Source organism: Colossoma macropomum, unplaced genomic scaffold, assembly GCF_904425465.1.
Source record: "Colossoma macropomum unplaced genomic scaffold, Colossoma_macropomum, whole genome shotgun sequence".
Lineage (NCBI taxonomy): Eukaryota > Metazoa > Chordata > Actinopteri > Characiformes > Serrasalmidae > Colossoma > Colossoma macropomum.
The window spans coordinates 170,498-197,592 of record NW_023495123.1 but is presented as its reverse complement, the minus strand read 5'-3'; the positions used below and the strand labels follow the sequence as shown (position 1 = coordinate 197,592).

Sequence of the window (27,095 nt, the reverse complement as noted above, 5' to 3'; positions counted from 1 at the left end):
ACTAATCAGTGGGTTTATCTGTTCATTTTTACACAGCATTTTTGTGGTTAAGGTCTCCTACTGAGTTCTTTCTGGTGGAACACTATCTAGAACAGATCTTAGCTTACAGTTCAAATTGCTGTAAATTGCTGAGCATATCCTGCACTGGTGATTTAACATGTAGAGGAGATTTGTAATGTAGAGCTATAAAACCAGCTGCTGTTGACGTGTTAAAATACTGTTAAAATACAGTTTTTCTTCATTTTTGTTTCTCTGTCTTTAATTTCAACAGAAGCAGAGACACTAAACATCACACTGCACTGATCTGAGAGGATTATATTTAAATTTCATTCATGCTAATCAATAAACCTGGTGACACGACTAAATCGAAAGTGTGATGATGAATCTGTGTGGATTATTTATGCACTAGTAAAGTCAAATATGGTCAATAGCTGCATGAACTCAGTAGCTTGTTGTCTGAGGCTTCATCAACATGAAAAGTGAAATCACCAGAATCCTCTCATGGTCAGTCACACAGATGGACAACAGTTCAGACAATTCTGGGGAGTATTTGGGTGGACGATAAACAACCTCCAGCAAGGCTGGTTCCTGACCTTTAAGTAGAAGAAACCGTCCAAAATGAAATGTTTTTGAGGTTAAAATACTAAAAACAACAGCTAGACCTCCTCCCTTCTTCCCTTCCTGTACAGAGTGGATATAATCAGGATTCTGTGGAGCAGTTTCAATCAGGGAGACTGACCGTCTGAACTGAGCCAGGGTTCAGTCAGTATCATAAAATCCAGTTCTGTTCATTAATAAGATCACTGACAGTGCTGGATTAGTCAGCTAGTGCTCTTACATTCAGCAGAGCCGCTCTAAACCTTCTACTCAGCTTTGTCAGGGTGTGATGAGTGAGTTTACAGACTTCAGCTAACTTCCATTAATTACTCCTTTAGTTCCTGTAGTACTGCACTGTGATTGGTTACTGTAGTGAGAATAGAGAAGTAACCGTTAGTACCAGATTAGTTGCTGTTTAATTTGTTTACTTCTATTTTTTTCATTCTTCTCGTGGTTCAATAATAAAAGGTAGAGCTGTGGTCACTCAGGTCCAGTCCCTCTCAGTGATGAAAAGGTGTGTGTGTTCCAGTTATCAATGAAATCCAAGTTACTGTCCTCAGTCCACCGTTTCAGACACTTGTTTAGGACCCAGAGTCTGATAAAAGTCTATGTTCCTCTCCTAAAAGTCAGCAGAGGACCAGAAACTACAGCTCTGGCTGTTTGTTCCTGCATGCAGTGCTATAATGGTGTGAAATGGTCTTTAAATCGAGGCTCTTTTGATCTCGTCCTTCACTCCTGTGTGCACAATCACTGCACTAATATCCTTGTGTTTTACATTTAGCTAGAGCCAAGTTCAGGTTCCACACGACTGAGGAACCAATTACTTAGACAGTGGTCGAGGGAGGAGCCGGAGAGGAGAGAGAGCCCAGCACTTCAATCTGTAGCTGGTGGTGAGGTCAGGCTGAGGTGGTGGTGGTGGTGAGGATCCAGACCATCTTCTGTTATGGTGTTGTTCCCAGACTCCACCTTCCTGAGGGGGCGGGGCTATCCTGAGAGTCCCTGCTGTAGGTTTCAGAGGTCTGGCCTGGTTCAGGTGACCTCTGCTCGGGGTGGAAGTTGCTCAGGCTCCAGCTGCCCCGTTGCTTGGTGCACCGCGTTTCCCATGACCTTTCACAGGTCTGGGTAAACTGTCTGCTCTGGTTACATGGGAGGCCTGGTGGCCGTCTCAAGATGAGTTTTCTGATCGTGGAGTCGAGTCTGACATTGAGACAGTGCCTTAATCTCAGCCTCCAACCATCCCTGTCCATTACTGAGAGTCTGCATTTCCCAGAGCTCCTCACACCCCATTTTACCAAAACACTACTAGTTACTCAAATAGTAAAGGATAAAGGAAAAAGATTAAAACAAACAAAAAATATTAAACAAAATTATAAAAATAAAATTATATTAAAAAAAGACTAGAAGCTAACGCTAAAAGCTAAAACAAGGCTAAAAACAATTAGCTGTGCTAGCTTAGCTTGTGCTGGGCTAAGCTAGGGAGCTCTCTGTCACTCACTCTCATTGAAACCACATGTTCACTGGTTTTTGGTGTGGAAACACAAACAATAACAAAGAAGCATGAAAAGGACCCATTTAAACTTTAATTTAGTTTAATTAAATAAAAATAATCAGTTTAACTTTAAGGATTATTTCATTTATAAACGTGTTTCACTGCATCCCATCACGTTTCTGTGTAGCTGATCTTCATTCTAGTGCCGGTTCTGCAGATCCTGAATCAGTTCTGGTAGAGAAACTGTACTCACTCTTATTATATTCACTGTGTAAATATGACGAACACACTGTGAGACTAAGTCAGGTACACAGTGTATCTACAGGCTGTAACAGGTATTATTTCCATATTCTGATCCATGGAACTCCTCCTTCTTCAGCACTCAGTGTTCACAGTGTGGTAATGGGTTCAACTAAATCACTTATAAAGTGCAGGTTTACACTGTAAACACTGCTACAGAATGAAAGACACGGCTGATGTGTTTCATGAACAGGTGACTATTTTATTCATCTTTATTTATCCTGTTGTAAAGGGTTTGGAAACACTGAAAGCTCCTTATTGTTCAGTCTAGTCTATATTTGTTTGGCCTCTAATCAGAATCTGAGTCATTAGTGGAGCAGGACGCTGCTGTGACCTGATTGGCTTTCAGAGCTGAATCCATTCATTGTTTCCTCTGCTACAGTTACTAAAACTAAAGTAGTGAAATGAAAGAACTTTATTAGAAATAAACTCCAGTAAAAGTACTGTGATTTAATTCTACTCAAAAAGTACCGTTACAGAGAAAAATGTACTCAAGTACTGTAAGGAGTGTAATTCATTACTTTCCACCTCTGATATGACCAGAAGGGGTTGTAGTGACCCTAGGAGAGGTTCTTTAATGTGTCCAGAGGAGGCGCTAGTGTGCTCTGTATATAATTTCCCTCTGAGATAGAAGAGAAAGAGATGTACTTACTGCGGTACAATTCTTCTAATGTTTCTGTACAAGATTAGATTGATGATCAATATTAGAGCAGAATTAAAGCAGAAACCTTAAACAGATTCTTAAAAGAACCAAATACAACAGGTTCCCCTTCAGAGAGAAGAACTATTAAACCATATAAAGAACCATTTCTACATTCTAACGGTCATTTGAGTGTTCATGGTTCTGTATATAAACACTGCCTTTACTAGAGCACACTTGAAGAACCTTTATTTAAGGGTGATCACATTAAATCCTCCTGATTCACTGCATTCCACTCCAGCTTCACTGTCCTCTTCTAGGACTGTGTACTTACAGTCAAAGCTGAGGCTGAAAGGATGTGCTGGGTGTGTCTGTACTAACATGGATATGGTGCTGAAATCATGGGTATCTGTGATTTCAGACCACAACTGCTCAGAACTCCACTCAGCTACTACCACCATTCCTGTCCTCTACTGCACCTCATGTCCATGTCAGCTCTACTTCTGACCACCACCTCCTTCAGGATTTCCCATCATGCTCAAATCACTTCTGTTACCTCAGTAAATCCCAAGTTTCAAGTTCAAGTTTCAAGTTTATTTGTCATTTGTACAACATGTCAGGACATTTATGCATTGAAATGCTTGTGGTGAGGCTCAGATAATCACTGTACAGAAAGGAAATAAGTAAAATATATAAGAAACACACTGAAATATATTAAATATACACAAAATGTACACAAAATATAGAGAAAATATACACAAGATAAAGAGACAATATACATTTTAAAGTGACTTAAGTGACTTAGTGTTAAGGTGTTATTGTCCATATCAGAGATATGATATAATAATAATGCTGACAGAGCGACTGAGTGAGATGATAACTGGTGAAGGACCCACAGCTTCACAGCTTGTTCAGAAGCCTGACAGCCTGTGGGTAGAAACTGTTCATTAGCCAGGTTGTTTTAGCCTGTATGCTGTGGAATCTCCTGCCTGATGGCAGGATTTTGAACAGGCCGTGTGCTGGGTGATGCTGTCTGACCGGATTTTTCTGATCTTCCTGACGCAGTGGGACTGGTAGACGTCCTGTAAGGCTGGTAGGTTGGTTCTGCCGTACTCACCACTCCTTTAAGGGGTTTGTGGTCACAGGCAGTGCAGCTGCTGTACCAGACAGTGAGGCAGCCTGTGAGGAAGCTCTCTATGGTGCATCTGTAGAAGTTGGTGAGGATCTGAGGAGGCAGACCAAACTTCCTGAGCCTGCGCAGGAAGAAGAGACGCTGACGGGCAGATCTCACAGTAGTGTTGGTGTGGAGGGACCAGGTGAGGTCATCAGTGAGGTGTACGCCGGGGAACTTCACACTGCTGACTCTCTCCACTTCAGCTCCATTGATGAACAGGGGAGAGTGACCACCCCTCTGCAGCTTCCTGTAGTCCACAATCATCTCCTTTGTTTTGCTGATGTTGAGACAGAGATTGCTGTCATGGCTCCACTCTGACAGAGCGCTGACCTCGTCTCTGTGGGCTGTTTCATCTCCATCAGTGATGAGGCCTAGGATGGTGGTGTCATCAGCAAACTTGAAGATGATGTTAGACGTGTGTTTGGCTACACAGTCATGTGTATACAGGGGGTACAGGAGGGGGCTGAGCACACATCCCTGGGGAACCCCTGTGCTCTGAGTCAGTGTGGAGGAGAAGCTGTTCCCAACTTTCACCACCTGGGGTCTGCTCGTCAAGAAGTCTAGTATCCAGTTGCAGAGATGAGAGTTCAAACCCAACTCTGTGAGCTCAGGAATGAGTTTGGCAGGGATGACTGTGTTGAATGCTGAGCTGTAATCTATGAACAGTCAGTCAGTCATTCTCTAACGGGACCCTGCAGGAAAAGCTGTAAATATCCTGAAATATCAATATCCTGAAATATCAACAGTCAATATACAGTATTTCACACATGATCAATATCCTGGGATATAAATGAATCAAGCTGTCCTCATCAGCACATCAGGACTCACCTCACTACATTCCTTATCTAGTTTCTCAGTGTCTGTACTAAACAGCTTATAAATTAGCCTGGAAGTCAGTATATTACAAGACATCTCGCCCCCAAATGTCCTTTGATAAAACTACACTTACTGCTTATTTAATAGAAATATTTGTGTATTAATAAATATAACAAGATTACAGACACAGTAATGCAACGTTATCATAAAATATCAATAAAATACTTTTATGCTGTAACTATGGCTACCAGTGAATATAGTTTCACAATATTCCAGCACCTTAAATATTGGTGACACATAGAAACTCCAATCACATTAATACGTTTAGAGTATTTTCAGCTGTACAAGTTTCAGAAAATGGAACTTGAACTCAAAAAACCAGCTTTACAAAATTACACAACAGCTTCATTTTTCAATCTGAAATTTAACATCTACATTAGATTTTGATATGTTTAAAAACTTCACCAAAGCTGCAGCAGCTGACCGGCGCTGCACCTACTGCTATCATGAGTCTCACTGCTGTGCTGAGAATGACCCATCACCCAAATACTCAGCATAAAATACATGAAAAATGATTTCAGATCAAGACGCTACAAAACACACAAATCTAGAGCTTGTTTATTACGACTTTTACGTTTCTGAGATATTACTAGATAAAACTTAACGCTGCTTCTTCTAAACTTACTAGTACAATGAGCCACATTGAACACAGCCATAATGATATCATGATATCTGCTGACATTTTGCTGTCAAAGCCTCAGTGATACAATCACTGGCTAATGTAGGATATAATAGACGTTTTATTTTGCTAAAGAAACAACTTTTAGGTTCTGTCTGTCGTCACTGATAAGTTTTGAATAGCATGTCTGTCTCTGTTTGTGCTGCATTGTTATAAATGTAAATACAGTTTTTAAGATTTTCAGAGTGAATAATTAGTCCAGATTTCCTCTGTTTCTGTTCTGCTTTGTGCAGTCACTAATCAGTGGGTTTATCTGTTCATTTTTACACAGCAATTTTGTGGTTAAGGTCTCCTACTGAGTTCTTTCTGGTGGAACACTATCTAGAACAGATCTTAGCTTACAGTTCAAATTGCTGTAAATTGCTGAGCATATCCTGCACTGGTGATTTAACATGTAGAGGAGATTTGTAATGTAGAGCTATAAAACCAGCTGCTGTTGACGTGTTAAAATACTGTTAAAATACAGTTTTTCTTCATTTTTGTTTCTCTGTCTTTAATTTCAACAGAAGCAGAGACACTAAACATCACACTGCACTGATCTGAGAGGATTATATTTAAATTTCATTCATGCTAATCAATAAACCTGGTGACACGACTAAATCGAAAGTGTGATGATGAATCTGTGTGGATTATTTATGCACTAGTTAAATCAAATATGGTCAATAGCTGCATGAACTCAGTAGCTTGTTGTCTGAGGCTTCATCAACATGAAAAGTGAAATCACCAGAATCCTCTCATGGTCAGTCACACAGATGGACAACAGTTCAGACAATTCTGGTGAGTATTTGGGTGGACGATAAACAACCACCAGCAAGGCTGGTTCCTGACCTTTAAGTAGAAGAAACCGTCCAAAATGAAACGTTTTTGAGGTTAAAATACTAAAAACAACAGCTAGACCTCCTCCCTTCTTCCCTTCCTGTACAGAGTGGATATAATCAGGATTCTGTGGAGCAGTTTCAATCAGGGAGACTGACCGTCTGAACTGAGCCAGGGTTCAGTCAGTATCATAAAATCCAGTTCTGTTCATTAATAAGATCACTGACAGTGCTGGATTAGTCAGCTAGTGCTCTTACATTCAGCAGAGCCGCTCTAAACCTTCTACTCAGCTTTGTCAGGGTGTGATGAGTGAGTTTACAGACTTCAGCTAACTTCCATTAATTACTCCTTTAGTTCCTGTAGTACTGCACTGTGATTGGTTACTGTAGTGAGAATAGAGAAGTAACCGTTAGTACCAGATTAGTTGCTGTTTAATTTGTTTACTTCTATTTTTTTCATTCTTCTCGTGGTTCAATAATAAAAGGTAGAGCTGTGGTCACTCAGGTCCAGTCCCTCTCAGTGATGAAAAGGTGTGTGTGTTCCAGTTATCAATGAAATCCAAGTTACTGTCCTCAGTCCACCGTTTCAGACACTTGTTTAGGACCCAGAGTCTGATAAAAGTCTATGTTCCTCTCCTAAAAGTCAGCAGAGGACCAGAAACTACAGCTCTGGCTGTTTGTTCCTGCATGCAGTGCTATAATGGTGTGAAAAGGTCTTTAAATCGAGGCTCTTTTGATCTCGTCCTTCACTCCTGTGTGCACAATCACTGCACTAATATCCTTGTGTTTTACATTTAGCTAGAGCCAAGTTCAGGTTCCACACGACTGAGGAACCAATTACTTAGACAGTGGTCGAGGGAGGAGCCGGTGAGGAGAGAGAGCCCAGCATTTCAATCTGTAGCTGGTGGTGAGGTCAGGCTGAGGTGGTGGTGGTGGTGAGGATCCAGACCATCTTCTGTTAGGTGCTGTTCCCAGACTCCACCTTCCTGAGGGGGCGGGGCTATCCTGAGAGTCCCTGCTGTAAGTTTCAGAGGTCTGGCCTGGTTCAGGTGACCTCTGCTCGGGGTGGAAGTTGCTCAGGCTCCAGCTGCCCCGTTGCTTGGTGCACCGCGTTTCCCATGACCTTTCACAGGTCTGGGTAAACTGGCTGCTCTGGTTACATGGGAGGCCTGGTGGCCGTCTCAAGATGAGTTTTCTGATCGTGGAGTTGAGTCTGACATTGCGACAGTGCCTTAATCTCAGCCTCCAACCATCCCTGTCCATTACTGAGAGTCTGCATTTCCCAGAGCTCCTCACACCCCATTTTACCAAAACACTACTAGTTACTCAAAAAATTACTAGTAAAAATAAAGTAAAATGCAAAATATATATATATATATATATATATTAAATTAAATTAAATTAAATTAGAAAAATAAAATTATAAAAAAAAGATAGACAGCCAGCCCAGGCTTAAAGCTAAAACAAGGCTAAAAACAATTAGCTGTGCTAGCTTAGCTTGTGCTGGGCTAAGCTAGGGAGCTCTCTGTCACTCACTCTCATTGAAACCACATGTTCACTGGTTTTTGGTGTGGAAACACAAACAATAACAAAGAAGCATGAAAAGGACCCATTTAAACTTCCTGTGTTCCTGTTTAATTAAATAAAAATAATCAGTTTAACTTTAGGATTATTTCATTTATAAACGTGTTTCACTGCATCCCATCACGTTTCTGTGGAACTGATCTTCATTCTAGTGCCGGTTCTGCAGATCCTGAATCAGTTCTGGTAGAGAAACTGTATTCACTCTTATTATATTCACTGTGTAAATATGACGAACACACTGTGAGACTAAGTCAGGTACACAGTGTATCTACAGGCTGTAACAGGTATTATTTCCATATTCTGATCCATGGAACTCCTCCTTCTTCAGCACTCAGTGTTTACAGTGTGGTACTAAAACTAAAGTAGTGAAATGAAAGAACTTTTTTAGAATTAAACTCCAGTAAAAGTAAAAGTACTGTGATTTAATTCCACTCAAAAAAGTACCGTTACAGAGAAAAACGTACTCAAGTACTGTAAGGAGTGTAATTCATTACTTTCCCCCTCTGATATGACCAGAAGGGGTTGTAGGGACCCTAGGAGATGTTCTTTAATGTGTCCAGAGGAGGCGCTAGTGTGCTCTCAATACAATTCCCCTCTCAGATAGAAGACAAAAAGAATGTACTTACGGTGTATGGGGTGTAGCCCTGCAAAACAAAGAAAATCAACATTAGATTGATGATCAATATTAGAGCAGATTTAAAGCAGAAACCTTAAACAGATTCTTAAAAGAACCAAATACAACAGGTTCCCCTTCAGAGAAAAGAACTATTAAACCATATAAAGAACCATTTACACATTCTAATGGTCATTTGAGTGTTCATGGTTCTGTATATAAACACTGCCTTTACTAGAGCACACTTGAAGAACCTTTATTTAAGGGTGATCACATTAAATCCTCCTGATTCACTGCATTCCACTCCAGCTTCACTGTCCTCTTCTAGGACTGTGTACTTACAGTCAAAGCTGAGGCTGAAAGGATGTGCTGGGTGTGTCTGTACTAACATGGATATGGTGCTGAAATCATGGGTATCTGTGATTTCAGAAAACAACTGCTCAGAACTCCACTCAGCTACTACCACCATTCCTGTCCTCTACTGCACCTCATGTCCATGTCAGCTCTACTTCTGACCACCATCTCCTTCAGGATTTCCCATCATGCTCAAATATATGTAGTATTTCACACATGATCAATATCCTGGGATATAAATGAATCGCGTTGCGCTCATCAGGACACACCTTATTATACTCCATATCTAGTATTATTAATAAATTATTAAATACCTGATAAATTAGCCTGTAAGTTAGCATATCGCAAGACATCTTATACCCAACGGTCCTTTAATGTAACTATTCTAATTGTTTAATTTACACAGGAATATTTGATCATTAAATGTTGTGGTATTAATTACTATAACAGGATTACAGACACAGTACAGGAGGCTATTAATCAGACTCTGAACAAAGACAGCAAAGATAAGACTGAAGGAGCTGCAAAGACCCACAGCAGAGATATGAGTATCTGTCCACAGGACCACTTTGAGCTGAACACTCCAATAAGAAAAACACGGTTCTCCAAACAGCTTGCAGTAGACTCTCCAACCACATGGACGAAGGTTCTCTGGTCAGATGAGACTAAACCAGAACTTTTGGTCATCATGAGAAACATTATGTGTGGCACAAACCCAACACTTCCCACATCCCAGAGAGCACCATTCCCACACTGAAGCGGCTAGATGGGATGAGTTAATACAGCAGCCGTCAATGCAGCAAAAGGTGGCTGTACAAAGTACTAATTTGGGCCATCAATACTTACAGACACTAAAGAGTTCCTGATTATCGGTTAGAGATCTTAAACCATAATTAGGGGAGGGGGGGTGCTTTCACAAGACACTGTACACAGTATATTCTTCCACCAATCAGCACACAGAGCCTTGGTGACACGTAGAAAATGTCATTCCCATTAATACATGTAGAGGTGAGGTACACCTGCCCACCTCCATGTTTTCCTAGAACTACAAGCTTTTTGGCTGTACAAGTTTTAGAAAATGGACATTAACAAAATGAATTCAGAGTATAAGAGACTGTAATACAAATAATGAGCTTTACAAAATCACACATTTATGCTTCAGTCTGAATTTGTCTTTACAGCAACACTGAGCTGGTAAGGCCATTTAGTGACGTTGAAGACATTCAGTATTTTTGAGAATAAAAGGTAAGTAACACTGGACTGTTACATTAAGATTGTGGTATGTTTAAAAATGTCATTAAAGCTGTCCAAGGCTGACCAGCGCTGGACCTACTGCTACCATGTGAGACTTGCTGCAGTGGTGAAAATGACCCATCACCCATATACTCTATAATAATATATATTTATAATATACGACACACATGAACGCCATGATCATTCCACACTTTACAACCCCATTTCCAAAAAGTTGAGACGCTGTGCAAAATGTAAATAAAAACAAAATGCAATGATGTGCAAATCACTCAAACCCTATTTTTCATTGAAAATAGTACAAAGACAACAAATCAAATGTTGGAACTGAGAAATTCACAGGGGCAACAAAAGGTTGGTAGGTAATGCTAAAAAAACACCTGGTGGTTGATTGGCAACAGGTTTGTAACATGACTGGGTATAAAAGAGCATCTCAGAGAGGCGGAGTCTCTCAGAAGTGAAGATGAGGAGGGGTTCACCACTCCGTGAAAGACTGCATGATCAAATAGAATAACGTTTCTCAACATAAAATAGCAAAGAACTTCTGCTTTTCATCGTCTACGGTACAGAATATCATTAAAAGATTCAGAGAATCTGGAGAAATCTCTGTATGTAAGGAACAAGGCCAAAAAACAGTATTTGCTGGCCGTGATCTTTGGGCCCTCAGACAGCACTGCATTAAAAACAGACATGGTTCTGTAGTGGAAATCACTGCATGGGCTCAGAAACACTTCTGAAAAACACTGTCTGTGAAAACAGTTCATCACTGCATCCACACATTTGGCGCATTATCAAATGAAAAATATGACAAAGGACACTCTGAACTGATGAGCAGCTGAAATCCTGTATCAAACAAGAATGGAAAATATTTCACTTTCAAAGCTACAGCAACTGGACTCCTCAGTTTCCCAAACACTTACAGAGTGCTGTTAAAAGGAGAGGTGATGAAACACAGTGGTAAACAGGCCCCCGTCCCAACTTTTTTGGAATGTGTTGTTGGCATCAAATTCAAAATGAGCGTATATTTTTCAAAAAACAATACAATTTCTCATTTTTAACATTTAATAAGTTGTTCTGTAGTATTTTCATTTGAATATATGGTTTACATGATTTGCGTATCATTACATCCTATTTTTATTTACATTTTGCACAGCATCCCAACTTTTGTGGATATGGGGTTGTACATCTTGTCTGAGAAGTTAAGTAAAGGCTAACAAATCTACAATGAAGATGAGAAAATGTAGTTTAGTATGTTAGTCTCTGCCTTTGTTTCATCAAAGATATTTCATAATACACCCCCCCCCACACACTTAAGACACTGATTATGAAAAGAGCAGCACTCAGGTTACCAGAGGTACTACAAGAGGAGACTGTATCACTCCTATATGAAGAAGTGCTACAGTCAGTCAGTCATCTCTGTAACACCATCCAAACAACGGGAATTACTACCAGTTCATATTAGAGGAACCAACACTTACTATTCTTTCACTGGGCAGCTGAAGATTTGGCTTATTAATAATCAAATCTGTGAACAGTTCAATACCAGCTGCCTACTGACCTTTCTGTCCCCTTCCTTTATTGTAATCAAAGTCAAGTCAAAGCCTGTTAATCAGTCTGATGGCGTGAGGATAAACACTGTTCCTCAGTTTAGAGGTCCTGCATTTCACACTTCTGTATCTCCTGCTAGACGCTATCAGTGTGAAACACCTGTGATGGGGATGGTGGAGTCTTTGATGATGCTGCAGGTTCTTCTGTGGACTCTCTGGTGACAGACATTCTGCCCAATTGGTAATGATGTCCTGATGATCTTCTCAGGAGTCCTTACCACTCTCTGCAGGCGTCTGTGGTCCATTGTGGTGCTCTACCCATACCAAACAGTGATGAAGCTGTAGATCCTACTGAGAATCCTAGACCCCATCCCAGATGTCCTGAGTCTATATAAACACTGCAGGGGGTTCAGAGACTCAGGTGTGCTGTTCCTGATGGGGGTCAGAATTACTCTCTCAAAGCTCTTCATAGTGACTGGAGTGAGTACGACTGGCCTGTAGTCATTCAGATAAGTGACAGGGCTCCTTTCTGGGATCAGGATGGTGGTGGTGGGTTTAAAGCAGGTTGGGACTGTGACCTATACAAGGGACAGACTGAAGATGGAGGAGAAAACCTCAGCCAGGTCTGTAGCTCAGATCTTGCGGGCCCGTCCCAGATTTTGTACTCCACTTCACTCCCTGATCTAAACTCCACTGAGCGAGGGTGTTTCCTGTGGTTCTGTTAACCTGGCTCTTCATCCTGGTTTGGGTATTTTCTGACCTGTATGGTGGTCACTACAGTGTCAGTGCAGGTGCTGATGTTACCAGTCACACGTTCATCATACTCCTCTATGTTTACAGAAGAATCCTCTTGTGTGGCTGCAGCTTTAAACACATCCCAGTCTGTGTATGATAACCAGTCCTGCATAACACTCTCAGTGTCTGGAGATCAGAGTCTGATGTGTTTATTTACAGGGTTTGTCTGCTTTAGTCTGGGTCTGTAGGCTGGGTACAGGAACAGAGAGAGAAGGTCTGAAAGGCCAAAGTGGGGTTGGAGGGCAGCTCTCAAGGCATTATGGATGTTGCTGTATACATGATCCAGGGTGTGCTAGGTTCTTGTGGGGATGTTCACACGCTGCCAAATACTTCTTTAAAGTACTCACAAGGCTGCAATGTACTTCAGTAAAATCCTGCTGTAATAGGATTTAATACACAGCAGGAGGAATTAAGAACTTTTCAAAGCTCCTTCTCATTAATCTTTTCTTTCACTAGTAAGTTTTGAACAGTATGTCTGTCTCTGTTTGTGCTTCATTGTTAGAAATAGTCATATAATTTAAGATTTTCAGTGATTAGATTTCTGTTCTGCTTAGTGCAGTCACTAATCAGTGGGTTTATCTGTTCATTTTTACACAGCATTTTTGTGGTTAAGGTCTCCTACTGAGTTCTTTCTGGTGGAACACTATCTAGAACAGATCTTAGCTTACAGTTCAAATTGCTGTAAATTGCTGAGCATATCCTGCACTGGTGATTTAACATGTAGAGGAGATTTGTAATGTAGAGCTATAAAACCAGCTGCTGTTGACGTGTTAAAATACTGTTAAAATACAGTTTTTCTTCATTTTTGTTTCTCTGTCTTTAATTTCAACAGAAGCAGAGACACTAAACATCACACTGCACTGATCTGAGAGGATTATATTTAAATTTCATTCATGCTAATCAATAAACCTGGTGACACGACTAAATCGAAAGTGTGATGATGAATCTGTGTGGATTATTTATGCACTAGTAAAGTCAAATATGGTCAATAGCTGCATGAACTCAGTAGCTTGTTGTCTGAGGCTTCATCAACATGAAAAGTGAAATCACCAGAATCCTCTCATGGTCAGTCACACAGATGGACAACAGTTCAGACAATTCTGGGGAGTATTTGGGTGGACGATAAACAACCTCCAGCAAGGCTGGTTCCTGACCTTTAAGTAGAAGAAACCGTCCAAAATGAAATGTTTTTGAGGTTAAAATACTAAAAACAACAGCTAGACCTCCTCCCTTCTTCCCTTCCTGTACAGAGTGGATATAATCAGGATTCTGTGGAGCAGTTTCAATCAGGGAGACTGACCGTCTGAACTGAGCCAGGGTTCAGTCAGTATCATAAAATCCAGTTCTGTTCATTAATAAGATCACTGACAGTGCTGGATTAGTCAGCTAGTGCTCTTACATTCAGCAGAGCCGCTCTAAACCTTCTACTCAGCTTTGTCAGGGTGTGATGAGTGAGTTTACAGACTTCAGCTAACTTCCATTAATTACTCCTTTAGTTCCTGTAGTACTGCACTGTGATTGGTTACTGTAGTGAGAATAGAGAAGTAACCGTTAGTACCAGATTAGTTGCTGTTTAATTTGTTTACTTCTATTTTTTTCATTCTTCTCGTGGTTCAATAATAAAAGGTAGAGCTGTGGTCACTCAGGTCCAGTCCCTCTCAGTGATGAAAAGGTGTGTGTGTTCCAGTTATCAATGAAATCCAAGTTACTGTCCTCAGTCCACCGTTTCAGACACTTGTTTAGGACCCAGAGTCTGATAAAAGTCTATGTTCCTCTCCTAAAAGTCAGCAGAGGACCAGAAACTACAGCTCTGGCTGTTTGTTCCTGCATGCAGTGCTATAATGGTGTGAAATGGTCTTTAAATCGAGGCTCTTTTGATCTCGTCCTTCACTCCTGTGTGCACAATCACTGCACTAATATCCTTGTGTTTTACATTTAGCTAGAGCCAAGTTCAGGTTCCACACGACTGAGGAACCAATTACTTAGACAGTGGTCGAGGGAGGAGCCGGTGAGGAGAGAGAGCCCAGCACTTCAATCTGTAGCTGGTGGTGAGGTCAGGCTGAGGTGGTGGTGGTGGTGAGGATCCAGACCATCTTCTGTTATGGTGTTGTTCCCAGACTCCACCTTCCTGAGGGGGCGGGGCTATCCTGAGAGTCCCTGCTGTAGGTTTCAGAGGTCTGGCCTGGTTCAGGTGACCTCTGCTCGGGGTGGAAGTTGCTCAGGCTCCAGCTGCCCCGTTGCTTGGTGCACCGCGTTTCCCATGACCTTTCACAGGTCTGGGTAAACTGTCTGCTCTGGTTACATGGGAGGCCTGGTGGCCGTCTCAAGATGAGTTTTCTGATCGTGGAGCTGAGTCTGACATTGCGACAGTGCCTTAATCTCAGCCTCCAACCATCCCTGTCCATTACTGAGAGTCTGCATTTCCCAGAGCTCCTCACACCCCATTTTACCAAAACACTACTAGTTACTCAAAAAATTACTAGTAAAAAATAAAGTAAAATGCATATATATATATATATATATATATATATATTAAATTAAATTAGAAAAATAAAATGATAAAAAAAGATAGACAGCCAGCCCAGGCTTAAAGCTAAAACAAGGCTAAAAACAATTAGCTGTGCTAGCTTAGCTTGTGCTGGGCTAAGCTAGGGAGCTCTCTGTCACTCACTCTCATTGAAATCACATGTTCACTGGTTTTTGGTGTGGAAACACAAACAATAACAAAGAAGCATGAAAAGGACCCATTTAAACTTCCTGTGTTCCGGTTTAATTAAATAAAAATAATCAGTTTAACTTTAAGGATTATTTCATTTATAAACGTGTTTCACTGCATCCCATCACGTTTCTGTGGAACTGATCTTCATTCTAGTGCCGGTTCTGCAGATCCTGAATCAGTTCTGGTAGAGAAACTGTATTCACTCTTATTATATTCATTGTGTAAATATGACTAACACACTGTGAGACTAAGTCAGGTACACAGTGTATCTACAGGCTGTAACAGGTATTATTTCCATATTCTGATCCATGGAACTCCTCCTTCTTCAGCACTCAGTGTTCACAGTGTGGTATTAAAACTAAAGTAGTGAAATTAAAGAACTTTATTAGAAATAAACTCCAGTAAAAGTACTGTGATTTAATTCTACTCAAAAAAGTACCGTTACAGAGAAAAATGCACTCAAGTACTGTAAGGAGTGTAATTCATTACTTTCCCCCTCTGATATGACCAGAAGGGGTTGTAGGGACCCTAGGAGATGTTCTTTAATGTGTCCAGAGGAGGCGCTAGTGTGCTCTCAATACAATTTCCCTCTCAGATAGAAGACAAAAAGAATGTACTTACGGTGTATGGGGTGTAGCCCTGCAAAACAAAGAAAATCAACATTAGATTGATGATCAATATTAAGAGCAGATTTAAAGCAGAAACCTTAAACAGATTCTAAAAGAACCAAATACAGCAGGTTCCCCTTCAGAGAGAAGAACTATTAAACCATATAAAGAACCATTTCTACATTCTAATGGTCATTTGAGTGTTCATGGTTCTGTATATAAACACTGCCTTTACTAGAGCACACTTGAAGAACCTTTATTTAAGGGTGATCACATTAAATCCTCCTGATTCACTGCATTCCACTCCAGCTTCACTGTCCTCTTCTAGGACTGTGTACTTACAGTCAAAGCTGAGGCTGAAAGGATGTGCTGGGTGTGTCTGTACTAACATGGATATGGTGCTGAAATCATGGGTATCTGTGATTTCAGACCACAACTGCTCAGAACTCCACTCAGCTACTACCACCATTCCTGTCCTCTACTGCACCTCATGTCCATGTCAGCTCTACTTCTGACCACCATCTCCTTCAGGATTTCCCATCATGCTCAAATCACTTCTGTTACCTCACTAAATCCCAAGATTCAGTCATTCTCTAACAGGACACTGCAGGAAGAGCTTTAAGTATCCTGAAATATCAACAGTCAATAAATGCAGTATTTCACACATGATCAATATCCTGGGATATAAATGAATCAAGCTGTCCTCATCAGCACATCAGAACTCACCTCACTACATTCCTTATCTAGTTTCTCAGTGTCTGTACTAAATAGCTAATAAATTAGCCTGGAAGTCAGTAAATTACAAGACATCTCGCCCCCAAATGTCCTTTGATAAAACTACACTTACTGCTTATTTAATAGGAATATTTGTGTATAAAATATTGTGGTATTAATAAATATAACAAGACTACAGACACAGTAATGCAACGTTATCATATCAATAAGATACTTTTATGCTGTAACTATGGCTACCAATGTATACAGTTTCACAATATTCCAGCTCCTTAAATATTGGTGACACACAGAAACTCCAATCACATTAATACGTTTAGAGTTTCCAGTTTATTAGGTACACCTGCCCACCTCAGTGTTTCTCTGCAACTACAAGCATTTTCAGCTGTACAAGTTTCAGAAAATGGAACTTGAACTCAAAAAACCAGCTTTACAAAATTACACAACAGCTTCATTTTTCAATCTGAATTTAACATCTACATTAGATTTTGATATGTTTAAAAACTTCACCAAAGCTGCAGCAGCTGACCGGCGCTGCACCTACTGCTATCATGAGTCTCACTGCTGTGCTGAGAATGACCCATCACCCAAATACTCAGCATAATATACATGAAAAATGATTTCAAATCAAGACGGTACAAAACACTCAAATCTAGTGCTTGTTTATTACGACTTTTACGTTTCTGAGATATTACTAGATAAAACTTAACACTGCTTCTTCTAAACTTACTAGTACAATGAGCCACATTGAACACAGCCATAATGATATCAGGGGAAAAGCTGCAGGTTGAGACTGTTTAAGTGTTTGGAGGTCTGGACTGATTCTGTTCTTTCTTTTAGAACAAAAGAATAAAACTTTAATTTAGGTTTACTTTAAGTATTTTTTTTAGATTTTTTAAATTAGATTTATTGATAAATCCTTAATCTCTGAGACTGCTATGATCCATATGAACGCCATGATCACGTCACATTTTACATCCTGTCTGCAAAGCTGGACTCAGACTAACGATTCTACAATGAAGCCACTTTCATAGCTGGCAGTTCTTAAACAGACAGACGTCTGAACTGGGAAAAAGCCAGTATTTTAATCTCTGACTTTGTTTCATCAAAGATATTTCATAGTACAAACTATAAAACTAGAAAAGTGCATTTCCTAAAGGAAACGCGGAATGGTTGCGCCGCGGTTACTATGGAATTCTATAGGAGGAATGAGGGATGAAAAAAAGTACTCATAGAGGAGTGTGGGTCAGTATGGCTGTGGATTAGAGCTTGGAGACCTGATCTGAAAGAGTACATGTACTTTGTTGGCTGTTGAGAAAAAGACAGATCAGGGCCTTGTTGCGAAAGAAAATAAATGAGACTCCATGGGAGGAACAAGGGATGAAAAAACGACAAATAGAGGAGTGCGGGTCAGTGTGGCTGTGGATTAGAGCTTGGGAATGTGCCCATGCATTTCGGTGTCTGTTGCACAATGGAAAAAACAGGGCTATGGGTTGACCGAAAATAAATGTGATTCTAAGGGAGGAACGAGGGGAGTCAACAGGAGAAACAAATGATGGAATAAAACAACAAACGGATGAGTGCGGGTCAGAACGACAGCGGATTCATGCTTGTGGGCCTGCCCTGAGATAATGTGTGAAAAACGGTGTCGATCGGGCAAGCAGAAGTACCTTAGATTGGCATGCAAATGTTCACCCCATTCATTCTCTATGGGAAAAAAATCCGCAAAATTCCCTTCCTGCACGGAATCCGTGCATCCCATCAGAAAGTTGTATACAAGCACGCATCACACAATCAGGCCGGACAATCTGGAGTTGGAACCGTGTTGATATCTCAAAAGTTGCAGGACGAGTTACGTGGCAAAGAAACGGCAGAAAAATAATTATAATAATAACAATAATAATATAAATCGGATAAAACGATTCCCTTCCTGCACGGAATCCGTGCATCCGATCAAAAACTTGTATACAAGCACGCATCACACAATCAGGCCGGACAATCTGGAGTTGGAACGGTGTTGATGTGTTCAAAACTGCGGGACGAGTAACGCGGCAAAGAAACTGCAGAAAAATAAGAAGAATAATAATAACTAGAAAAGTGCATTTCCTAAAGGAAACGCAGAATGGTTGCGCCGCGGTTACTATGGAATTCTATAGGAGGAATGAGGGATGTAAAAAGTACTCATAGAGGAGTGTGGGACAGTAAGGCGGTGGATTAGAGCTTGGAGACCTGATCTGAGTGAGTACATGTACTTTGGTGGCTGTTGAGAAAAAGACTGATGATAGCTTTGTTGCGAAAGAAAATAAATTGGACTGTATGGGGGGAACGAGGGATGAAAAAACGACAAACAGATGAGTGCGGGTCAGGGCGGCTGTGAATTAGAGCTTGGGGACGTGCCCTGAATGAGTACATGCATTTTGGTGAATGTCGGGCAAAGAAGTAATAGAGTTTGAGTGGTGGCGAAAATTAATGGGACTATACGGGAGGAACGAGGGATGAAAAAATGACCAATAGAGGAGTGCCAGTCAGTATGGCTCTGGATTAGAGCTTGGGGACGTGCCCTGAATGAGCACATGCATTTTGGTGGCTGTCAGGCAAAGAAGTAATAGAGTTTGAGTGGAGGCAAAAACTGAATGAGACTCAATGGGAGGAACGAGGGATGAAAAAACAACAAAAAGAGGAGTGCGGTCAGTATGGCTGTGGATTAGAGCTTGGGGACGTCCCCTGAGTGAGCATATGCATTTTGGTAACTGTCGGGCAAAGAAGTAATAGAGTTTGAGTGGTGGTAAAAACTGAATGAGACTCTATGGGAGGAATGAGGGATGAAAAAATGACAAATAGCGGAGTGCGGGTCAATATGGCTATGGATTAGAGCTTGGAGATGTGCCTTGAATGACTGCATGCATTTTCGTGGCTGTCGCGCAAAGAAGTAATAGAGTTTGAGTGGTGGTAAAAATGAATGAGACTCTATGGGAGGAACGAGGGATCAAAAAACGACAAATAGAGGAGTGCGTGTCAGGATGGCTGTCGATTAGAGCTTGGGGACCTGCCCTGAATGAGTACATGCATTTTGGTGACTGTCAGGCAAAGAAGTAATAGAGTTTGAGTGGTGGCAACAATTAATGGGACTATATGGGAGGAACGAGGGATGAAAAAACAACAAAAAGAGGAGTGCGGGTCAGTATGGCTGTGGATTAGTTCTTGTGCTAGCTAAGTGCAATTCCACCTTAAAAGCCGTTCCACCTTAAAAAATCATCATGTGTGCTGACACTGCTGAGCATTAGGCTGAGAGCGGGTGAGACATTGGGCTCCGTGCGTGAGTCTGGATGGGTGTGTGAGTTAAGGGGCCATTGTGACATCATGTCTGGCATGCTGCCAACAGTCCGCTCAATCTAAGTCTATGGGAGAAAGAGGAAAGAGGGAATAAAACGACAAACGGATGAGTGCAGGTCAGAACGACAGCGGATTCATGCTTGTGGGCCTGCCCTGAGATAGTGTATCAAAAACGGTGTCGATCGGGCAAGCAGAAGTACCTTAGATTGGCATGCAAATGTTCACCCCATTCATTCTCTATGGGAAAAATTCCGCAAAATTCCCTTCCTGCACGGAATCCGTGCATCCGATCAAAAAGTTGGACAATCTGGAGTTGGAACCGTGTTGATATCTCGAAGAAGAATAATATAAATCGGATAACAATATAGTTAGCAAGTTAGCAAGGCGCAACCATAATAAAGAAAACAAAGAATAATATTAGATACAATATACACAATTATAAAGTACAAAAAGTTGTGCAGAAAGATTCTGTACAAGGCAGAGGTTCATGTCTGTGAATGTGCAATATGAAGTATGTATGTTCATCTGTGCATCTTGTGCGTGTGTGTGTGTGTGTGTGGATGGGGCAGAGTGAAGGTTCTTGTCTGGTGAGGTGGGTCAGGGGGTAGGGGCAGCCGATTGGATCTGTTGATCAGTCTGATGGCTTGAGGATAAACTAAGTCCCTCAGCCTAGAGCAGGGGTGTCCAACTTTTTTCAAATATTATTTAATTTTGAAATATTATTCACAAATGATTCAAAACATTTGAGATATCAGCGTATAGAACTGGAGCTTTATGTGAGCTCACTCTGACTGGAAACTGGTGCTGTGAGATTGGAGTAGCTGCAGCTGCTTTAGTTTCTCTCCTGAATATTTACTAATATTTGCTGTTTCATGTCTACTGATACTGAATTCATTACAATCTTTTGAAATATGAGGCACATGCATTTACTTTGGTTCTTGATGAACAAGTATTCAAATTTCCATCTTGCCCAAATCACCTAGAGGTCCTGCATTTCACACGTCTCCATCTCCTGCTAGACGGTATCAGTGTGAAACACCTGTGGTGGGGATGGTGGAGTCTTTGATGAAGCTGCAGGTTCTTCTGTGGACTCTCTGGTGACAGACGTCTTACAGAGATGGTAACAATGCTGTAAAGACCTTCTCAGCAGCCCTTACCACTCTGAGGCAGCTGGTCAAGATGCTCTCTATGATGCAGCTGAGTAACCTACTGAGAATCCAAGACCCCATCCCAGATGTGCTGAGTCTACCACCCAAATAGTACCTGCTCTGTGAGGGTCCATGGGGGTCCTGACCACTGAAGAACAGGGTAAAAGGGGGCTAACAAAGTATGCAGAGAAATAGATGGACTACAGTCTGTAATTGTGTTATGCCTGATCGGTGTGTGTGTGAATATATACATAAACATATATATATGTCATAACCAACATTGCTGCACATTTACTATATGACAGTGGTAGGGCTGTTTGATACACTCCAAATATCTTCCTGTACCTGCTGTGTAAAGGCCAGTAGGCTCCCTATTTCTCCTAGCAGTCTTGGTTTGGTGAGCGTGGGGCCGTCAGCGCTCGTCTAACCAAGTGAGCAGTTAAAAACACTCTGCACATGTTCAACACGCTTTCAGTAACCAGCTGTGGGGGCGATCAAGTTGGCCCCCTGCTGAGAGCAGCCAATAAAAAGTAGTAAATTTACACACATCCAGATGTTTAGTAACGCTGTTTATGGGCGTTGCTACTCAGCTAGTCATAGTTCGTCATCAGTTGTGGTAGCTGCTCCTAATAGCAAGGCAATATAATGAGTCAAAAATGTAATAAAAGTTCATTTTGGTTCCTGCCATTAGAGCAGAAGTTAGAGATTAAATGTTTGGGACACACCAGGCAGAGGATTTCAACATCATTCAGTCTGGAAAGGACTAAAACCGCTCTGTCAATCCAGAGAGGTTCAAGAGAAAAACATGGCTAATTGTGAGTGTAGCTAAAAACACTCTCCTGCTTTCCTTGACTGGTCTTGCTGTGCTATCACTTGAATCCATTCATGGGTTGTTGGACTTTGAGAGAAAAGTTTTTGACAAGTTTGCTCAGATCGTCATGCATCTTTTATTCTGGAGCAGTGACCATCACTGGTGAGTCATTCTGCATCATTAACAAGGCGTGTTATTCCTAAAGCCCGGAAAGCGCGTTTCCCTCTCTGATATGTTTTTTTGGATGTGTAGTTGCAGACCACAATCATGTACACTGCTAGATAACTTTAGATTTGTAATGCGATGCTGTATAACAAGGTTTTGTGAGATCTAATGTCGTTATCATATCACTCATATTATTTTGTCCCCTTCCACCAACTCCCTGTGTGTTGTTTCATTGACGAGTCGCTGCCGCCCCTACAGTTTCTTGTGCCCCACAAGGTTTTCTGTGCCAAAGACGCCACTGGTGATGAGCTGCAAAGCGACAGACTATTTCTGTTTTTGATGCGTTGCATCAGGGCGCTGCTGTGCTTTGATTGGCTTTCAGAACTGAATCCTTTCATTTTGTCCTCTGTAAGTTATTAAAACTAGTGAAATGAAAGTACTTTATTAGAAATAAACTTGAGTAAAAGTACTGTGATTTAATCCTAGTCAAAAAGTACCATACTCAAAAATTGTACTCAAGTAGTCAAAGGAGTGTAAATCATTACTTTCCCCCTCTGACATGACCAGAAGGGGTTACAGTCACCCTTGGAGAAGTTCTTTAATTTGTCCAGAGGAGGCGCTAGGGTGCTCTCTATACAATTCCACTCTGAGATAGAAGAGAAACAGAATGCACTTACCCATTTTTTATGGTGTAGACAGCGCCTATAAAATAAAATAAAATAAAAAAATAAATAAAACATTTGATTCATGATCAACATTAAAGCAGAAACCTCAAACAGATTCTGAAAAGAACCTTTTTTGTCATCAAAGTCAAGCCAAAGCATTTATTGTCATTAAGTAAAACCGTGGCATTCAGGGAATGTGTTTGGGGTAATTCGGGGTTTGCTATGCTGGGGGAATTTGACTGTGAAGACTGACAGTGGGAGCCACCATGTTTGGGCCTGTTTGTGCTTCATTGTGGGAGTGACATCCTTCAAGTTAAGCTACCTAAAAATTTTTGTAGCTAACAGCTGTACCCACTACAGTTTTATGAAATGTAGCTAACAGCTGCAGCGCCTATGAATATTTGTGTAGCTATAGCGATAATTTTCGTTACAGTTACATTACAGGTTTAATGCAATCCGCGCAAAATCTGAACCACTAATATTTCATCAGGTTTCATTTATGGAGCCTGACCTGATGACGATTTCTTGACCACAATAATATAATGCATAATTTTAGAAAAATTATTTATAAAACCTTGATAAGATTTTTCCTTTGTGTTTGTATTTCCTGTGTTTTTAGCTTTGCACTCAGATTTTTTAGCTCTGCTCCCACAAGATTTCATCCCGCCCCGCCCACTCTTGCAGAAAATCTGTACCGTTGGTCCTGCTCTCGCGCGCAACCTAAACATGTATCATTCCCACCCGCAGCCCTGTATAAGCTGTGTCCATCTAACTGTCTAAAGCAGCACAACAAATGTGTTAATGAGGATCTTAAACACCAAGTAATCTCTCATACATGGGGTTCCCAAAACAAAACAACAGGTTCTAATGCATGATTTGTAGTTAATAAATCAATGTCACAAGCCAGTGGTGGAGATAAGATTGGGCAAGCAGGACTAGTCCCATCCACTTTTTCATTACCACAAATAAAAATGAATTCAATATACGTGACTTTCTATTTCTGAAATTCTAAAATTCTATTTTTTAATGTTGATCAATCAAATTTCCATTTTTAACCAGTAACCATAACTGCGAGGCACTTGACTTCAGACAGGACAAAAGCACGTCGCAGAAAAACTCTTCCAAGACCATCGTTGCTGAATATGGAATGGAAACACGAACACGTCTTATGCAAAGTCAGAAACATCCAAAATGGCAGTCCTGACACCACTACTGGTCACAAGTCAGTGCTTCTGCACAGCATTATTAACAGTGCTATTGAGGTCTGTAAAGGAATGGATAGTCAGTAATAGTAAATTTGCAAGTGATGAATTGGGTTGTTTTAGTACCGTTTCTGCCGCCATGTGCCCACACAGGAGCTGGAAGTGAAACTGTATGTGTGCCATAAAACAAAATGACAGCACATTATTTTTAAGTAACCTTTTGTCACATTTTGTTATGTAATATATAGTTGTTTGTAAGAAATATTATTTTCATCGACGCATCTCTACAGATGGTCACATGAATTTATGTAATGTGAATGAGGTGCTGGGTCCACTAAAATAGGTGCCGGATACACACTGATCAGGCATAACATTATGACCCCCTCCTTGTTTCTATGCTCATTGTCCATTTTATAGCTCCACTTACTATATAGGTGCACTTCGTAGTTCTACAGTTACAGACTGTAGTCCATCTGTTTCTCTGATACTTTGTTAGCCCCCTTTTACCCTGTTCTTCAGTGGTCAGGACCCCCATGGACCCTCACAGAGCAGGTACTATTTGGGTGGTGGGTCGTGCACATTTTGTATTGGTCATCCTCTAGTCCTTCATCAGTGGTCACAGGACGCTGCCCACAGGACGCTGTTGGCTGGATATTTTTGGTTGGTGGACTATTCTCAGTCCAGCAGTGACACTGAGGTGTTTAAAAACTCCAGCAGCACTGCTGTGTCTGATCCACTCAGACCAGCACAACACACACTAACACACCACAACCACGTCAGTGTCACTGCAGTGCTGAGAATGATCCACCACTCAAATAGTACTTGCTCTGTGAGGGTCCATGGGGGTCCTGACCACTGAAGAACAGGGTAAAAGGGGGCTAACAAAGTATCAGAGAAACAGATGGACTACAGTCTGTAACTGTAGAACTACAAAGTGCACCTATATAGTAAGTGGAGCTGATAAAATGGACAATGAGCGTAGAAACAAGGAGGTGGTCAGAATGTTATGGCTGATGGGTGTAACTTGTCTATAATGTGCACATTTTGGGGGAAGGAAGGTAAATGAGCCAAGATTAAAAAAATTAGGATATTTCACTAACGTATCACAGTGTTTTGCTGTGTAAGTTAATTAATTAATAAAGCTAATATTTATTAAATCAGCATTAATAAAAGGAACGAGTCTGTTCTTTCTGACACCTTACAAACATGTCAGCTTGTTCTGACTGCACCGTTTTATGACTACATTAAAGACAATCTTATACAGGAAACATTAAGCAGACATAAAGCATATTTACAAACTTACTGTTTAGTTGTAGAAAGTAGTTCATATAGTTTTATGTATTAAATTTTTACGCATCTTGAGGAAACCTTCACTACGATGTGTTTCCGGATACGAAAACTTTATAACTGTAAGTCTAACAGGACCGTAAATAGAGCTTTAGGCCTAGAAAAGGTATCCATTCAAATTTATCTAAGAGATATTTTTTTAAAAATGGATCCAGACCCGTTTTCTTCAGCGAGCTGTTACAAAAGAAGTTTTAAAATATGTTTGTAGTTTGTTCGCTGATTTCTCACAAACGTGAAAACTTTTGATCACTTCTGGACGTTTATTTCATAAGAAACGGAAAGTTGAACATCTAGTAAAAGTTCGACATAAACTCAAGATAAAACGCGTTACTGTAGAGATTAGACGACGTAAACCGAGTGAGAGCTGGTTTTGTTGATCTCACTCCACTAAATGCGCAGCTAGACTCCATTTTCTGGCCCTGGCCGGATAACGGTGTGGCCGCTGCTCGGTACGCGTCTGTATTTACGGCGTTTTGGGGTGTTTAAAGGTGATAACTTACCCGTTAGGACGGAGTATCGCTGCCCTCAGTCGATATTAGTCGAAAAACGAGGACTTGACGGAGTTCTTTTCTACCAAAAATCTGTTGTTACTTAGTTTCGCTTTCTCTGTTTTTCATCTGATGACGAACCTGAGAAAACACTCACCAGACTTCCGAACTCCAACTCCCAGAATTCAGAGGAGGATCACGTGACTCAGAGCGCTCAGGCACCAGCCAATCCCAAATCAGCTTCGCCCGTTCACCGATTCTACTCTACGTGTTTAGTCCTTTGTATGCTCTTCGTTTGTCGTGATTTCTGTGCGAAGTGTTGCCCCAGTGTCACTGAGCGTCGTTTAGGGTCCGTGTCCCTTCTGTTCCTGAACTCCGACACTCATTCAGCTCACATAAATAACCTTAGTGGGCGGATTTTCATACACAGATCCGGAGTCACGGCACCGGTTCCCGAGCAGAGAGCAGAAAACTGCTCTTTATTTACACCAGCAGAAATGTACGTAGAGCAGCCCTTTAGCAGGGAAGGTCACCTTTGCTTCATGATAGACACTTGACCCAACTAACTAAACACACACCCAGGAACAGCGACGGGGGGTGCTAAAGGGTGCTGAAGCACCTCCTGAAGATTGTTCGGCAACCCCATAATGTTCCATTAGCCTCCATTAAACGTCCTATTTCTGTTTTAACTTTCACCAGTCCATCCCAGTCGCTCACATATATTTTTGATAAAAATATTCTCACATACACTGCATTAAAATTAAGAGGTGTACTGTCTGCATGTACCACAATCAGAGAAATGAAACCAAACCTCACTCCATCTCTCCTGCCTAACCATCAGCTGATTCGATTCACAGGGTATGGGTGCAGTGCTCACACATTCCTGCTGAAAAAACATTAGAAGCCATTAGGGATTTCTGGTGGTTCTTAGTGGATTTTAATAGATTTCTGCTCAGCCAGCACAGGCCGATCTGCAACTGTACAAGAGCTGTTTGGGTTCATGTCCATTTTCATGAGTGCTGTGACAAGACACGTTTTTACCAAGACCAAAAGCTGTTTTTGTTTTTTCTTGAAACTTGACCCTGTGGAATGAGGATGACATAAAACAGATGACTTCATGTACAGGCATGATATCTGCCTGCCGCACTGGCACACAGCCTCCC

At 41.1% G+C, this 27,095-nt stretch overlaps 1 long non-coding RNA gene across 1 annotated transcript in view; it reads right to left on the bottom strand.

The window, feature by feature from the left end:
• The window catches only part of LOC118801029, a 30,638-nt gene extending 4,508 nt beyond the window's left edge, over positions 1-26,130 (bottom strand). Inside the window, exons 1-5 of the long non-coding RNA XR_005006434.1 lie at positions 25,945-26,130; positions 22,908-22,932; positions 16,055-16,072; positions 8,781-8,798; positions 3,039-3,062 (exon numbers count right to left, since the gene is read on the bottom strand). This is a non-coding gene — a long non-coding RNA (uncharacterized LOC118801029). The remainder of the gene's footprint in view (positions 1-3,038; positions 3,063-8,780; positions 8,799-16,054; positions 16,073-22,907; positions 22,933-25,944) is intronic.
• Positions 26,131-27,095: the final 965 nt, after the last annotated feature.